At 36.5% G+C, this 17,600-nt stretch overlaps 1 long non-coding RNA gene across 1 annotated transcript in view; it reads left to right on the top strand.

Annotated features, from left to right (window-relative positions):
* The window catches only part of LOC131413537 (uncharacterized), a 107,047-nt gene extending 90,975 nt beyond the window's left edge, over nucleotides 1–16,072 (top strand). The window contains exon 3 of the long non-coding RNA XR_009221964.1: nucleotides 15,906–16,072. This is a non-coding gene — a long non-coding RNA (uncharacterized LOC131413537). The remainder of the gene's footprint in view (nucleotides 1–15,905) is intronic.
* The last annotated feature ends 1,528 nt before the right edge of the window (nucleotides 16,073–17,600 follow it).

Below are 17,600 nucleotides of genomic sequence, written 5' to 3'. Positions count from 1 at the left end.
AAATCTAATCTCAAAACTTTGGTTAATTACGTTAAAGACTACATGAATGTCAATGAGAAAGAGAGATGAATGTTAATGCTAATTTAAAAATTAAAATGTAAATTTTCTTACTTTCCATCTGAAATTGCATTTGTGGTCCAAATAAGGAAAAGCAGGTTATAGGTAGCGCAGGGTCAAAAAAATTGCTCTTCATTGCTGTAAATGAAAGAGTTTTAACTTTGATATTATTTGGAGGTGGGTTGAACTTATTTCTCTGATACTTTTTAATTAAATTGCTGATTTATGATACAAAGAGAAATAATAACACTGACTCTATAGTTTTAGGCATTAAATGATGTACATAAAAAATAGTATAGATTCTGGCACTATGCTAGATGCTCAATATATATTATTGTCCCTTCAATGTTTCTTTCATGTCCCAACAGAACACTCCAAGGTAAAGGTATCTGGAGCAGTTTACAATATTTTTCACTTGAAGGGGAACACAATTTGGCATTCCAAAATGGGTATCTTTAACATGAGGATTATTTTAGGCTGATTATTTTTAAGAAACAAAAGACTCAGTAGGTTTTTCTTGTTACCTTCCCCTTGACTTCCTAAAAGAATTCAGATTAAAACCCTATCTCCGTGGAGGTGAGCTATCACCTTAGCATCACAGAAACTAGGTGGTAGACGGGGAGGAACCTAGAAAAGCCTGTTTGTTGGGCTCCCCTCTGTGTTCTGTTTCTGTGTGGCCAATCACTTGTTTTCCAAACATTTGCTCTTGTAGACCTACCTGTGAATTGCCTTCCTTCCCTTTGAAGTCTCTGACTCTCCCTACCCCCAACATCTTTTTTTTTTGTCTTTAGCTGAAGATGGTATTTAAGGTAAGAGCTTTGGCCATTTTGGTAAGTTACTTGATTTTGGGGGGTTTCTCCAATGTATACACGTTACTCAACTTTTGTTTGTTTTTCTCCAGTTAATCTGTCACATGTCAACTTAATTCTCAGATCAGCCAGAAGAACGTAGAAAGGTCAAGGAAAATTTATTCCTCCCCTACATATTCATATATTCATTTGTCAATAAAGTCATTCATCCAACACATATTTATTGATAGTACCCCAGTCTTTGTATATTGAAGATTCATGGGACACAGGCAGATGGACACTAGATATGAATAACAAATCTCTGAATGAGATTTTAAGAGATTTGAATAAAGTTGTGTTATATAAAAGTTGTTTATGGGAACATTCAACTGCCAATATGAAACTTTTTCTCAATGCTTTATTAAAATAAATTTTCAGGCCAACCTTGGTGGCCTAGTGGTTAAGTTTGGCACATCCTGCTTTGGCGGCCAGGGTTCAGTTCCCAGGCACGAACCTACACGACTCATCAGTGGCCATGCTGTGGCAGTGGCCCACATACAATACAGAGGAAGATTGTCACAGATGTTAGCTCATGGTGAATCTTCCTCTGTAAAAATAAATAAATAAATAGGTTTTCAGTAAATTTAATTTTAATAAAAGTCAGACCCTCCTTTATAGAACATTCCTTGGAAAAGAATGGAAGATTAAACCTACGGAACTTTTGGAAAAAAATATTGAAAAGATAATTTCTTTCTAAAAACAAAACAATGAAAAAAATAAAGTTATAAAAGTGAATAAACTGAGCATTTGATATGGGAAAGACATTTCTAAATTACACTTAGGCTGGAAACTACTCAGAAAGATGTTAACTCAAAGTCTAAATGATATTCCAACCAAAAATAATCACTATAAGCAAAATTTAAAGCTGTTGGATAAATTGAATGTAGAATACATATATTGAATATATATGTTATTAATATTTACATATCTGGTTAGTTAAATGGGAAATAAATACTTAAATAGAAAAATGTGCACAAGTTTGGAACAGGAAATTATCCGAAGAATCAGGGGGCCAATAAATGTATAAACGTTTAAATATGCTGTTAATATTTGCAAAGACTGCATGGCATTATCAGGAAACAAAGGTCATAATTAGATAAACAAACATCTAAACGAAATCCAGAGGGCAATATGCAAACAGCCTTTCCTTTTCGCCTTATGTCAGCTGACAGTTCACGCTGAGGGTTTCTATTGCTCATCTCCCTCATATTTCTTCGATAAAATTAACTCCTCTTCCAGTCCCAGTAGACATACTTCTAGTATGTGGCAGAAAAACCTGAAGTTTTTCAGCAAAAGTTGAAACAGAAACACTGGATTGGGGATTAGACTAATGAAGGAAACTGCCTCCAAAATTATGGGTCCTAAAGATGAGAATAAATACAACTTGAATGCAAAGTTTTTGGTGGCAGAGGTTCTAAAGATCTACTTTAGCTCTTGTCAGATGAACAATTATCAATTTATCAGGCAGAAAGGAGATATAGCTGGAATTAAGTTGTGGGAAGTGGGTGAGGCAGAAACTGAGAAATGTATTCTTGTTCTGTCTGTTTTCCCCGTCTGAATGAAGACGATAATTGCAAGTCTAGAATTACCCTGGCCCCAAGACAAATCTACAACAGCTAAATTCATCTTAATTATTTGAAGTTGAAGGAAAAATTTATGCAGAATAAATCTTTCACCATGTTTACACCAGATCTAAGCAAAAACCCCAATAAAAAATGCCTATTATTTTGCAAAACTCTACCTCATACCTGTAAAGCATATTGGATTCTATCTGCAAAATTTTCCATGAGTACACCTTTCTCTTTTTCTGCTTTGTGGTTATCATTGCAATTAATGCAGAACAAGAAATCAAGTATGGCACGACTTAGCCTAGGTAATAATTTGGATAGCTCCAAAAATTTTAGAGTTATAAATTACTCTATTACTTATGCTAATTTTTTGTGTAAATAAAGTCCTCTGGATTTAAGACCAAATCCTTTGGAAATTATTTGTAAATAGAAAATAATAGTGATTTAAATATAAATCTAATATTTTGTGAGAACTGGAACCTGTGGAACCAATTCTATATGGTATATAGATGTATGAACTACTGAAATAGGGCCTATTAAATTGTTTTACTTAAACATTTTGGGTAAAAGTTTACAGTTTGATTGCATTTGCTGGCATTGTTTATTGGTTGTTGATAGCAAGACAGATGCAATTCTAGGATAATTGAATATCTATTTTTAATGTAAAGAAGTTTAAATAATGAGAGCTTAACATTAAAGCTGCCTAGGATAAAAGATCAAGTAGGGCACTAGGGCCCATGAAAACAGAGAACATCAGAGAATTTTAGACAAAGCGTTAAGGTCACATATTCTTTCATGTTGTTCCTATTTCCTTATTGCATGCGATTCCATCTGAGTTACTGGATATCCGGGCAGGTGTATTCCAGTGTTAATTTAGAACGGCACTGAGAATTTTTATTCTTTGCAGAAAGTTGATGTTCAAAATATGACAAGGAAAAGGGTCAGAAGTTGAAAACTAGGAGCCAATTTCTGGATGTAAGAGACAAGGGTCAAAGACATGAAATGAACTTGAGAAGATCTTGTAATCTGAACTCCTTCTTAGTACCACCACATGCCGCAAGGAGTCAAACCTAGAAAAAGACGGAAGATTAGAGAAGCACACTCTCTTCCGAGACTAAAGAGAAAAGACAAGAATTGGGAATAGCAGTTGATTTCTTTACAATTTCAGGGGAAAACAAAGATTCTTCTGCTCCATGGCTATATTAATATAAAAATCGCCTCCTCTGAGATAAAATATGCGTGCAGAAGTGTATTGGATAGTCCCCTGGGGGATATAGCTTTCAAGAAGTGAGGGAGGCAGGATTGGGAAGAGCAAGAAGCTGACTACTCATGTGGGTGCACTTGAGGCCTCGGCCAATCATACAGGGAACTTTGGAGCTGGGATGGCCATTCAGAGTTGTCCCAGATGGAGGCAAGGCCGCTGACCTTTGACTTCCTGTATCCTTGGATGCTGGTTGACTGCTAGGTTAGGTAGAGACCTTTGAGCAAAGCGATTCTCATTGAGAGTTGAAACTGTAATCTATCAGCAGCCAAAATTCCTAGCAGCTATGGGACGCATGTCTTCCCTGAAGAAGATATTAGGCAGAACACTGCAGCATCTTCTACAGGAAATATGTATGTTTGAAGGTGATAAATCTTTCAGAGAGAAATGGAGCAAGGCAAGAAGTGTCTTGTGACTGGAAGGATCAGTCTGTGGTGGAACGAGGTTCAGTTGCAAAATGGCTTTATGACACAAGCACTTTTTGAATGCTAGATGTAAGTACAATATTTTTTTCAAGGAGAGATAACATAAAGTCATGCAGCACAGGAACGTTCCCAGTATACGAGTTGACTCCGATGCTATAATTTTTATCAAAATGCTCACAATTTATTAGAAATATGACCTAATAAAATTCCCAGGGCACAGCTTTTTAACTTGGACATGGCGTTTTCTTTCCGCACCCTTTTTGTATCCACATTTCTGAGAGAACTCTGCACCTCCGGGTGCCTGACTCAGTTCTTACCTTTGTTTCCCACTGAGTTTGCATAAGAATCTTTCTGAAAATGAAATGTAGCATAAAGTTGAAAATATCCCTTTTGGAATTAGGTTTATTTTGGATTCCAAATCCCCAGGATGACATTGGACAGGAGCTTAAACCTTTAATCCTTAATTGTTTTCTTTGTGAATAATGACAATGCTCATTGCACAGGGTAGTTTTAGTGATAAAACAAGAACAGGTACATCAAGCGCTGAGCACAGTACATCACACACACTAAGCATTGAATCAACTGTATGTCCGTGGTAGCTGTGGGGATTCCAGAAGGAAGCAAGCTCTTCCAGCAGACCCCACCGTTTCCATTAACTTTATGTGGACAAGTTTACCATAGCAGGACTGAATTAAACTTATGAATCACATATATTTTTAAAATGTTGCCTAATGCTAATCTACACGGTGCTCATTTCTACGAGGTCAGTAGATTCTTAATTATATATACATGTTTCCAATCAGTTAATTTAATTATTGAATTTAGTTGTAGTAACCTGAACCTGATGAATCACACCAAAATGTAGCATAGGTTATAAGAAGATTTAAAACCAAATACACATATGGAAGATATTAGGGAACAAATTTTAAATGTGAGCAGGACAGGTGATGCATTCATGTTACCATGACAACCCGGTATGAAGACTTTATTTCAGTGCTTAGCACTACACCTAAGAAAATTTCCTTTCTAAGCCGACGATTCTGTGACAGAGACACCCACAGAGCCTATCATTTGAATTTAAGAAATCAGAAAAAAATTTAATTTTGCCTTCTCTGGTGAAATTCCTCCCTTATTACCTGAAGAGAAATAAAGTGGTTCTTATGAATGATTTATTTTGAACAAGTCACTGCAATACAAATGGAATAATCCTTAGAAAATGAAGAGACCCTGGGCGGTAATCTGCTGAAGTAAAAAAAAAACAGATGTAAGGGGACCCTTTTTCTAAGGTCTATTAGTGGCAGGGGAAAAAATGACTGACTCAAAAAAGAATGTACGCTTCAGACCACCTACAAACCATGCGAAGCCAAGGGAAATGGATCTGAGGAAGCTAAAGAACTGCATTTGCTCAATTTCATGTGAATGTTAATTATGAACTTAAACCGTACCCCCTCCTAGGCCCTAGAAAATCATTCCCGATTTTGCGGTGATTTAGCTCTCCTCTGAGCTACTCAGTAACTAGGATACTTCCCTTAACGCTCTGAAGATGACTACAAAATTAGTATGTGTTATCCTTGGCCACAGGTTGTATATTAATTATTTTTATATATGTAATGCTCAGGATATACTAGATGTCCAACACATGTCTGCCTAATGATGGACTTTAGGTTTAAGGACAATAACATATTTGCAGTATTGGAAAAGAGCTAAACAAAATGGTAAATAAGAGTCAGTATTGTAAACTATGTTTTTTATCTATATAATATTTACATTTGGACCACTCCCTGTTCTGACCATATCTTCTGCACAATATAGCGATACCATATTCACGAGAAAAATTGCCAGCACAAGATTTTAGTATTTAAGGGTTTTTAGGATACATGAGAAACACAATTCTATCCCTAGGTTGACGTGATGAAGACGTGAGAAGTTACAAGTCTCTCCTTAGACAGCTTACCTGTGCAACTGGAAAGGGTTTGTTCTCAGGAGTCATTGGGAATTACATTCACAAAGTAGGAAAACCTGACTTTGAAAATAAGTTGTTTTGGATTCAAATTAAAGATAGACCATTTATTTGACGACAGAAATTCAACGAAGATACATTTTAGGAAGGAAAAAAGACATTTCATGCCTATGCAAGTTGTTCTGAAGCATTTGTATACCTGATGTGACACAAGTGTGTGACAATGGATGGATGTCTGAATGGACCTCTGTGATCCCGACCCTCTTCCTACTCCTGACACTATGTTGGAACTATTCAGTTTCCCAGGTGTGACCCTCTTTTAGTGGGACACGTATTTTTGATGACTAAGCTTAAATTTTTGGATGTCAAGTCTCACATGGTACTTTAAATACTAAGGGGTGTGTGTGTGTGTGTGTGTGTGTGTCTGTGTGTCTGTGTGTGAGATCTCCAAGAAATCCTGGTCATCTTAGTTTTCTTGTGCACATTAGACATAAAAATGAAGAAGTTGTATCGTGTTTAGTTATGTACTACCCATGTTGAACTCACCATAGAATTCCTCCAATGTGCATCAGTCTAAGCTTGAAGAATTTGCTTTTTATAGTTTTTTCCTCTCAAAATCAAACTAATATTAGGACTGATTTTAAACTAGATTATTTTCCAATTTTGATGCCAATTAAACATTTATTTCAGTTCCTAAAAGGATAGTATTATCAAATGAGATGCTTTCAAGCTTTATTAACAATATATACTTCAAAATACTTGAATGGAATACATTTTGTTGCAACAGTTTGAAATAAATAGATTTATATCTATTGTGCATAAAGTTTCCTATGCTATCTTTCACATTCTCCTTTATAGTGTATCTCTTTCATTCATTTTCTGCAAGCACATCCTGTAGAATTGGGGAAAAGTAGGCGTGGGCAAAGAAAAAAATGAAACTGTGATGAAGGTCTTCCAAAACCACAGCCAACTTGGTGGAGAGCTCTGGAGTGAGAACCATGCATCAGAGTCATCTGCATCAGCCTGAGACAGTCAAGCTTTTAAGCCTCCACCTTGCTCAGTCTTAGCCTCAGTCCCAAAAGACATGACCTTGGATGAGGTGGCTCTCTGCAGCGGAGGCAGTCCCCAAAGGTGTTGACAGCTACAGGCTGTCTGCTGCCCACACGTTCTGCACCTGGGCAGAATGTCCTTTCTTGATGGAGGAACTGAGTGGAGCATGTCAGATCTACCACAGTCTACCATTTGCATCAGAAGAGTCTACTTCTGCATAAACATGCAAGCTAAGCTCCTCTTGCTGTTTGGTGGGCCTTTCATTATATGGGATTTTAGAAGAGGGATGTTGATGGGACAAACTCGAGTTTGCACCCAGAAAGTTGGCCTCGACTCAATGCTGCAATTGATATTCATCACTGCTCCCTACTATTATCCATCCTAAACTCCCCTTCCCTTCAGATGCCATGTTTGCTTATCTCCTAGGGTTTACCTGGTAGTGTAACCCTCACCACCAATGATCTGACTCTCTGGCCGCCTGCCCTTCTGAAGCTGTGTTTGATAAGCTTGTGCACTTATAGTCACAATTGGGCAAGGAAATATATCAAGAGACACCTAAATAAATGCCTCTTTTCTGAATCTCACACATATTCTACCATTCCCTCACTGTTTGATAGCCATCTCTACTTCTCCTGATGACCAGAGACAATTACCCATAATATGATGATGACTCCTTTCTTCCGTCTCTTTGACACTAGGAGCCAAAAGTACCAGGAAGCAGCCATAGCTCATAATTCACTGAGATTCTTGCTTTGACACTTAGCTAAGGTGCACCATTTTGAGGAATCAGAATATCTAACCCTGTAGATCATAGGGCTGTAGTAACGGGGAGTAAATGTCTTCTAGTGGATCATTGGAAGTGATAATAAATGGAGCCATTCCTGCTTCCATCCCTTGTGTGATGGTTAAATTTGTGCATCAGTTTGGCTGGGCTACAGTGCCCGATATGTGATCAAACACTATGGTGGATGTTTCTGTGACAGTGTTTTTATATAAGATTAACATCTACATCGGTGGACTTTTGAGTAAAGTGGATTGCCCTCCACAATGTGGCTGACTCTCATTCAGTCAAGTTGAAGGTCTGAAAAGGACAAACCACTGACCTCCCTGTAACAAGAAGTAGTTCAACCAGCAGACGGCCTTCGGACTTGAACTGCGACATTGGCCATTCCCTGAGTATCCAGTCTGCCAGCCCACACTGCAGATTTTGGACTTGTTAGCTTCCATAATCATGTGAGCCAATTCCTTAAAATAAATATCTCTCTTTCTCTCTCTCTCTCTACACACACACACACACACACACACACACACACACACACACGTTTTGCCTTTTTTGCAATAATGATTACTTCTTCTATGAATACTATTTTAAATATTTCCTAGTGCACCTGTGAAAGTATTTCCCTAGGATATATACTTAAGCATGAAACTGCTGGGTCATAGTTTATGAGCAAATTAAAATTTACAGGAAAAACGTGGTTGTATTAATTTAGCCCACTCATAGGATGCAGCTAAATGCTGTATATTTTAAATGTGGTATGTGAAAAATTAATGAATTAAGCAACTAACTTTAGAATTAACCTAAACAGTATTGAAGAAGAAAATAATATACACAAGAGCAGAAAATAAAGTAAGAGAAGACAAATTTAAAATATAGAGGTCAACAAAGTCAGAAGTTGATTCACTGAGGAAATTAATAAAATGAACAAAAGTAGAGCAGGTTTATTATGACAAAAAGAAAGAAAGTATACTCACAAACAACAATTGCAACCAGAAATTTATAACCCAGAATTTATAACAGATACCATTGAATTTATCAAAGACTTTATTTCAACAAATTTAAAATTTGTATTAAACATTTGAAAAATGGATAAATTTTTTTAACTTCCTTAATTTGATCATATGTGTTTACTAAGTTCCTACAACAGATAAACTTGTCTGTGAGTCTTTAGCAGCCATCCATTGAAGTCAGGAAAAACTTAAAGACATCTAATATTTCAACTCTCATTCAACAGTGTCCTGGAAGTTCTATCCAGGGCAATAAGACTGGAAAAGAGATATAATATCTAAAGAAAGTAAGAGAAGAATCAAAATTATTGTTTTCACAGATTATGATTGTCTACATATAAGCTCCATAAAATCTACAAATATATTAGAAGAATTCACAATGGCATTTAACAAGTTTTCCAGATAAAGTGTGAATATAAAGTTTTACTTACACAATGAAAGCTAGCAGAAAACAGAAAATAAAATTTAATGAAAAATAATATCTGTAATAGTAATAAAGTTAACAAGTTTTTACACATAATTCAACCAATTATGTGTATGACCTTCATTTTGAAATGGAATTACATATCATGTTCTCTGTTTGTAAGATTTAATAGTGAATAGATGTAAATTCTCCCTAAATTGATCTATAGGGTCAATGCAATTCCAATAGTAATTCCATACACATTGAAATTTCCCTCTAAAATATACTAGGAGAGGCAAAAGATGCAATATTCTCATGAGATACTTTAAGGAAAAGAACCAGTAATTACCCTACCAGAGATTAAGATTCATTATGGATTAATAGTAATTAAGCCAATGTTATTTAGTTGCGTGTAGAGTCAAATCGACCAATGGAATAGAGCTCAGGAACAGAGCCATGTGTGGATTAAAAAGTATGAGAATTCTCTCATTGAAGCTTCTTTTGGAAAAAGAGAAATGTGTCAATAAATGGTATCTTTCTGCTTATTAACAGAAAAAAAACTGAAAATGCATCACAATTTCAAACCTCACAAAACATTACTTCCAGATGGATTGCATACTAATGTTAAAACTAAAATTTTAGTACTTTGTATAGAGTATATAGGAATACATAGTTTTTATTCCATGGAAAGGAAGTGTTTTTAAAAATGCATAAAACATAAATCATAAAAAAGGGTAAAATAAGATACATTAAAATTAAGAATTTCTGTTCACCAAAAACAGACTTAAAATATTTATAGCATGTGTAAAGAAAAAACAGAAACTAGGAGAAGACATCCTAAATACTTAGCATTTAATAGAAAACTGATTTGGATCAATAAGAAAAATGAACTACAATAGTAAAATAGGAAAGAGATATAAACAGGCATATCACAGAAAACATCAATGACTCAAAATATGAAAAGGTCTTTAACCTTAATATTTATCAGGACAATGTTAATTAAATGCAAAATGAGATTTCACACTCACTAGTTCTGTATAAATCAGAAAGTCAAATAATACCAACTGTTGCCTAGAGTGTTGAACAAAGAAAAGTGTAAAACTATGGGAGTATAAATTAAGTCAGTAAGTTTGCAAAACAATCTGGCATCACCTAGCAAAGATGAATATGACACATCCTTTCCCAAAGTTAGCGCCCCAGAGGAAATCTGTCACACATACCCCAGGAAGCATTTTGTAAGTGTTTTAAGAGCTTATCATAATAGATTAAACAAGTTAGTGTTTGTAAAGCCTCTACTAATATGGTTGGTACAAAGTAAGCTCTATATTGTTGAAAACATAAATATAAGAATTTGGGAATCCACACGTCCACCATTAGTACAACTGATACATTGCACTGTATGCATACAAGACGACAGTGGAAATGAATGCCCTGTAAGTATATAATAAACATGGATGAATCTCAGAAAATATTTTTGAGTGGCTACAAATTGAGGAAGTAAATATAGAGCCTGGATCCTCTTATAAAAGCATTAGAGAAGGATTTCTGGTCTCTGGTTCCACATGCAAGGAGCTTGGAAGTTGTCATTTTTTTCCTAACAACAAGTAAAAAGCTGAACAGACTGAAAAATCAACAACTCTTCTTGTATCCACAAGACAAGGGAGGACACAGGGCAAACTGCTTCCCCCAAATTGGAGAGACAGACAGGCCAATACAGGGAGTGATGCTTACCTGAGCAGACTCAGGAGTGGAAACCACCCCAGGAAACAGCGCCTGGCTAGGAAAACCTGAACTGTGACAGTAGAAGTGCTGGAGGCACAGTGTAGACAAGTCTGCGAGTTAAACACTTCGGGGGGACCCCATCACAGGGGGACCCCCACCATTGTGAGATTTGCCTCCAAGAGCTCAAGCAGGTTCCCACAGTAAATATCAGAGAAAAATTCCCTCATGCTTCTGGCAGGGGGAGGGGAAGAGGAAGCATTTTTGAAATAGGACAGAGCACTCCATTCTTCTAAACAATTACTGCCCTGGGGGGAAACTCGTTAACCAGAGCCTAACCTGCTAGGTGTTTTCAGAACCTCGCTGACCCAGGAAGGGAAATACCTGACTCAGCCCACTCTAGCCATCCTGTTCCACCTTAGAGAGGAAAAAAAATGAGAAACACCCATGCAGTGCACAGTCCAGAGACACAGGATCACCAAAGGACTGAGACCTAATCACTGAATATAGAGTGCTTCCTTTCTCCCACACCCTGCCACAACATCAGTAAAGGCCTACTTACAGCAATTCCTTGTATCTGGTATATGTTGTCTGGCCATCAATAAACAATTACAATGCATATCAAAAGGCAAAAAACACAATTTGAAGAGATAGAGCAAACATCAGAACCAGACATGGCAGAGATGTTGAAATTATCAGACCAGTACTTTAAAACAACTATGATTAAGATGCCAAGGGCTCTAGAGGATAAAGTAGACAGCTTGCAAGAACAGATGGAAAAGATAAGCAGAGAGGAGCAGGCCTGGTGGTGTAGCACCCTCTGCTTCCGCGGCCCGAGGTTCACTAGTTCGGATCCTGGGCGCAGACATACACACCACTCATCCAGCCATGCTGAGGTGGTGTGCCACATACAGCAACTATAAGGATGTACAACTATGACATACAACTATCTACTGAGGCTTTGGGAGAAAAAAAGAAAAAAGAAGGAAGATTGGCAACAGATGTTAGCTCAGGGCCAATCTTCCCCCCCCTCAAAAAAAACAGATAAGCAGAGAGATGGAAATTCTAAGAAAAAAAACAAAAGGAAGTGCTAGAGAACAAAACCACTGTAACAGAGATAAAGAATGCTTTTGGTGGCTTCTTAGTAAACTGGACATGGCTGAGGAAAGACTCTCTGAGCTGGAGGGTATATTAGAATCCTCGAAAACCAGAAAGAAAAGACAAAGACTAAAACAAAAACAGAACAGAATACCCAAGGACTGCAGGACAATTACAAAAGGTGTACAATGCATATAATGGGAATACCAGAAGGAAAATACTTGCAAAATACACATCTGATAAAGGACTGTTATCCAAAATATACAAAGAATTCTTAAAACTCAACAATAAGAAAACAAATCACACAATAAAAGTAGACCAAGGCTTGGGCCGGCCCGGTGGCGCAAGCGGTTAAGTGCGCGCGCTCCGCTGCGGCGGCCCGGGGTTCGCTGGTTCGGATCCCGGGCGCGCACCGACGCACTGCTTGGTGGGCCATGCTGTGGCGGCGTCCCATATAAAGTGGAGGAAGATAGGCACCGACGTTAGCCCAGGGCCGTCTTCCTCAGCGAAAAAAAGAGGAGGATTGGCGGATGTTAGCTCAGGGCTGATCGCCTCACAAAAAAAAAAAAAAAAAAAAAAAAAAAAAAAAAAAAAGTAGACCAAGGCTTTAACAGACACTTCATCAAAGAAGACATACAGATAGCAAATAAACTTGTGAAAAGATGCTCCACATCATATGACACCAGGGAAATGTATATTAAAACAGCAATGAAATATCACTACATATCTAACAGAATGGACAAAATCTGGAACACCGACAAGACCAAACGCTGGGAGGATGTGGAGCAACAGGAACTCTCAGGTGGGAATGCAAAATGGCACAGCCAGTACCATTTTAGAAGACAGTTTGGTGGTTTCTTACAAAACTAAGCTACTATATATACTATCCAGAAACTGCACTCCTATACTGTACAATCCAGCAGTCCAGCAATCATGCTCCTTGGTATTTACCCAAAGAATTTGAAAACTTATGTTCACAGAAAAAATTACACATGGATGTTTATAGTAACTTTATTCATAATTGTCAAAACTTGAAAGCAACCAAGATGTCTTTCAATACATACATGGTTAAACTGTGGTGGATCCAGACAATGGAATGTTACTCAGCACTAAAAAGAAATGAGCTACCAAGACATGAAAAGATATGAAGGAAACTTTAATGTATGTTACTAAGCCAAGAAATCAATCTAAGATGTTTACATACTGTGTGATTCCAACTATATGACATTCCGGAAAAGGCAAAACTATGGAAACAGTAGAAGGATCAGTGATTACCAAGGTTGGGGCAGGGAGGGAGGAAGGATGAATAGGCAGAGCACGGAGGAGTTTTGGGGCAGTGAAAATATCCTGTATGATATTATAATGATGGATATATGTCATTTTAGCCAGTCCTGGTGGTGTAATGGTTAAGATCCAGTGCTCTCACTCCTGCACCCCAAGCTCATTTCCTGATCAGGGGACCACACCACACGACAGTATGTCTATCAATTGTCATACTGTGGAAGCTGCGTGTTGCTGTGATGCTGAAAACTCTGTTGCTGGGATTTCAAATACTAGCAGAGTTCGCCATGGTGGACAGGTTTCAGCGGAGTTTCCAGACTAAAACAGACTAGGAAGAAGGATCTGGCCCCCACTTCCAAAAAAATTGGCCATGAAAATCCTATGAATAGAAGCAGAGCGTTGTCTGGTAGAGCACCGGAAGGTAAGAGGATGTGCAAAAAGACTGGTTGGAGTTCTGCTCTGCTGTGCACCGCGTCGCTGGGAGTGGAAATCCACTCCACAGCCCTAACACCAACAACATATGTCATTTTACCTTTATCCAAACCCATGGAATGTACAACACCAAGAGTGAACCCTGTTGTAAACCATGGTCTTTGAGTAATAACGATGTGTCAATGTAGGTTCATCCTTGGTAAAAATGTATCAGTCTGGTAAGTGATCTTGATAATGAGGGAGGATATACACGTGTGGAGGCAGGGAGTATATGGGAAATCTCTGTACTTTCCTTTCAATTTTATTGTGAACTTAAAACTGCTCTAAAAAAATAATGTCAAAAAAATCAGAGGAGAAACTAAAAAAATAACATACATGAGTCAAAATTTGATAATTTCTTGCAGCAGTTAATCTATGAATACACTTTTATCTGTTTTATTTAATCTAGTCAAGAATTATCATTCTTAAATCTTATTGGTAATATATCAACACATCATTCCTTTTAAAATTGTTGTGGTATCAAATTAGTTTGCTAATTTTTAGATAATGAAAAGAAGTAAAGATAAATATATTTTAGGATCAGATTTAAAAAGGCTTGTATGATACAATAAAAATGCCTATTTCACTCTTTCAACAAGTTTTTTTTTTTTTTTTTTTGTGAGCAAGATCAGCCCTGAGCTAACATCCATGCCAATCCTCCTCTTTTTTTTTGCTAAGGAAGACTGGGTCTGAGCTAACGTTTATTGCCAATTCTCCTCCTTTTTGTTCCCCAAAGCCCCAGTAGACAGGTGCATGTCATAGTTGCACATCCTTCTAGTTGCTACAAGTATTTTTTTTTAAATAACAAACAATGTTCTTTGATATTTTTCGGAACAATAATTATTTTCAAAATAATGAATGAATGATAGATTTAGGAAGTTAACACTAGTTCTGGGGAGAATTGGCCATTTAATTTTTTTAGCTAAATCTGTAAGTTGTCAATATATTTTTATTCAAACACAATAAATTGGAAATTACAAATTCACAAGTTATAAATTTGTACATTTAACTTGGCTTCCTCCATGTGTGAAGCAGAAATATACATATTAATTAACGTTTCCCAACATGTTTCTATTTTTTTAACTCTATTTCAGTTATTGTAATTTTAAAAAACAAAAAGAATACCCTGAAATGATAAGAAAGGGAATATTTTATTTAATTGTTAACTCAATTTTATCAGAATATTCATACATAACTTTTTTGTATTATTAGGTTTCATATTGTTAATGAAGAAAATGCTGATTTGTAAGCTCTTTATATACAAGTCTATATGTATTTGCTAAAGAAAGCAGTAAAAGATTTTGTCATCATTGTACAATTAAACTGTAATTGCACTGTACTTTGAAGAAAATGTAGGCATGAACTTTTTGATTATTTACATCCTAAATTAGCTCTATTTGACTCTGCTTTGGTTTCTCTTATTAGGCACAATATTTTATGATAAATATGTTGCTTTAATACAATGCTTTTGTTCGATGGCTTTTATTGAAATTTCTCTATAATGTTGATTGCTTGGATGATTAAAAAACATTTTTCAGATTGAAAGGCATCAAAAAGCATTATCCACATGTGCATCTAGAAGATGCCTCACAACTAGTTTCAGTAATTAAGTCAAATACATAAATAAATATGTAAATGAATAGTCTACACTATAATCTACAGACCAGCAAGAATAAGAATACTTTACCACCACACTTTTAACCCCTTGTTTATCAAAAGATCTCACAAATATTACAAAATGCTCTGTAAAATTACAGTTGTACTTTATTCATTTTGTTTCCTGTAATGCACCTCATCTCTTGTTCTGTGAGCTTTTGCCAACATTATACTGGAACCATTTCATGGCAGTGGCCAGCTGAGTAGCAGTTGTATAGCTATTTCATTTTCCTGGTTCAGTTTTCTGCCCTGGTCATCGTCTCTATCAGTTTGACTCAAAACTCTGCTCACATTTTTGCTCTTCTACTTTTTGTTTTCAGCATCAACGTTGGAATAGGTCAACAAGTACACAGGGTTATTTTCTCTCTCTCCAATCTTCCACGAGACTGGTATTTTGTTTTCATCAACTAAGAACCTGCATTTCTACGAATATCGAGAGCAAGTATCTTGCAGAAGTTGCCTGTTTTCTGATGCAAGTAAGTAAACAGTGGAGTTTGTCAAGCAGTCTCAGAAGTTCATGCTGACAGTTTTTGTATCATTTACTTTCATCTATTTCTCTCTAGAGTCCTTCTTATTTATATCCGAATCCATGAATATGCTAGTTGTAGTAGACAAACAGCAGCTTAGCCTATTTCTTCAGGCTGTATTTCAATTTCTTTGAAGCTTAGAGAATAAAAAAAATATATTTATGCTCATCCACTTTACCTATTTGTAAAGGTCATTTATAGATTTCTTTTGCTCTGTGAAATGGAATCGCATAATTTTTTTCCTAGTAATCAAGGAAGTTTTCTGTGTTTCTGTGTAAGATTGATTTGTCCAACATGCCCTAGATTCCAAGTTCAGATTTCATGATACTTGTTAGATCAAGATCCAAAAGTACGATGTAGGCAGGATAGTCCATAAAAGAAAGATAGATTCATCAATACTGAATGTTACATCCAAACAGGATTTGATGCCTGAGGTCAGCAGAAGAGCTGTACTTCATATCTCTTGCTGCTAATAATAGTTTCTGGTCTTCCTAGATATTCTGTGCCATCTTTTCTGTAGATATCTTCTTTCTGTGCTTAGGATAACATTTCAAAATTGAGTGAATTCACAGCTATTTCCTTTTTTATTCTTCAACTCATCATGCAATATATATATGATTTTCTCCATCTCAGAACTCTATTTTCACTGTCTCAGAAAAATACTTGTTAGTCCTCAATATATTCCTGCTTTTAAGTGTGCATCTAGTGCCATTTTAGAGGAATAATGAATAATATTAGGAATAATAAGCACAATATTTTTATGCTTATTTCCTTAGTGTTCCTATTTGGCTTGTAGCTTCTCTGGTGCGAAGATTATTACTTATATACTAAAAAAAGGCTGTGGCAAGTTCAAATTGACAAGAAATAATTGATTTTTTTTCATGGTTCCAATATTTCCTGTGTCCAAACTCAGGCCGAAGACAACCGCTTCTCTTTTTGCTTCCTTTTTCTCCTTCAGAGACATATATTCTTTGGCCGCTCTTGAAACGGACTGACTTACCGTCTACGTAGTTCTCTCTTTTCAACGTTGTTGTATTTTTTGTGACATTATCCCCTATAATGGCTATCATTTAATAGGCACTCAATAAATTTTTGCTGAGCTTAGTGAAATATGTTAAATTAGATCTTGATAAGCATAACGGAAACATCTATCTTCATTTTTTTCCTTTTCATCTCAAAATAAACATACCATTTCACACAGAGAAAATGCAAATTTGCACTGTTTTTCCTTTGCTCACTAGTAACTTTTCTGCCACTGACATTTCCACTTCCCATCCTTGCCCAGGATTAGGAAAAACAAGTGGGATAAAATATCTCACAGAGGCAGACAGCTGTATTTCCTGGAACAGGAAGTAAAAAAAAAAAAATGACCTTTTTGCCGTCCTGGAAACAAACCAGGCTTATTTCTGCTTCAGAACCTGTGCACTAGCCTTTGGCTTAGAAGGTTGGGAATGAAAACCTGACTTCTCTCCTGATTTCTCTTTGGAG

The sequence above is a fragment of the Diceros bicornis genome, chromosome 14 (genome assembly GCF_020826845.1).
Source record: "Diceros bicornis minor isolate mBicDic1 chromosome 14, mDicBic1.mat.cur, whole genome shotgun sequence".
Taxonomy (NCBI): domain Eukaryota; kingdom Metazoa; phylum Chordata; class Mammalia; order Perissodactyla; family Rhinocerotidae; genus Diceros; species Diceros bicornis.
The sequence above is the reverse complement of the archived record's forward strand: the minus strand, read 5'-3'. Positions and strand labels throughout refer to the sequence as shown.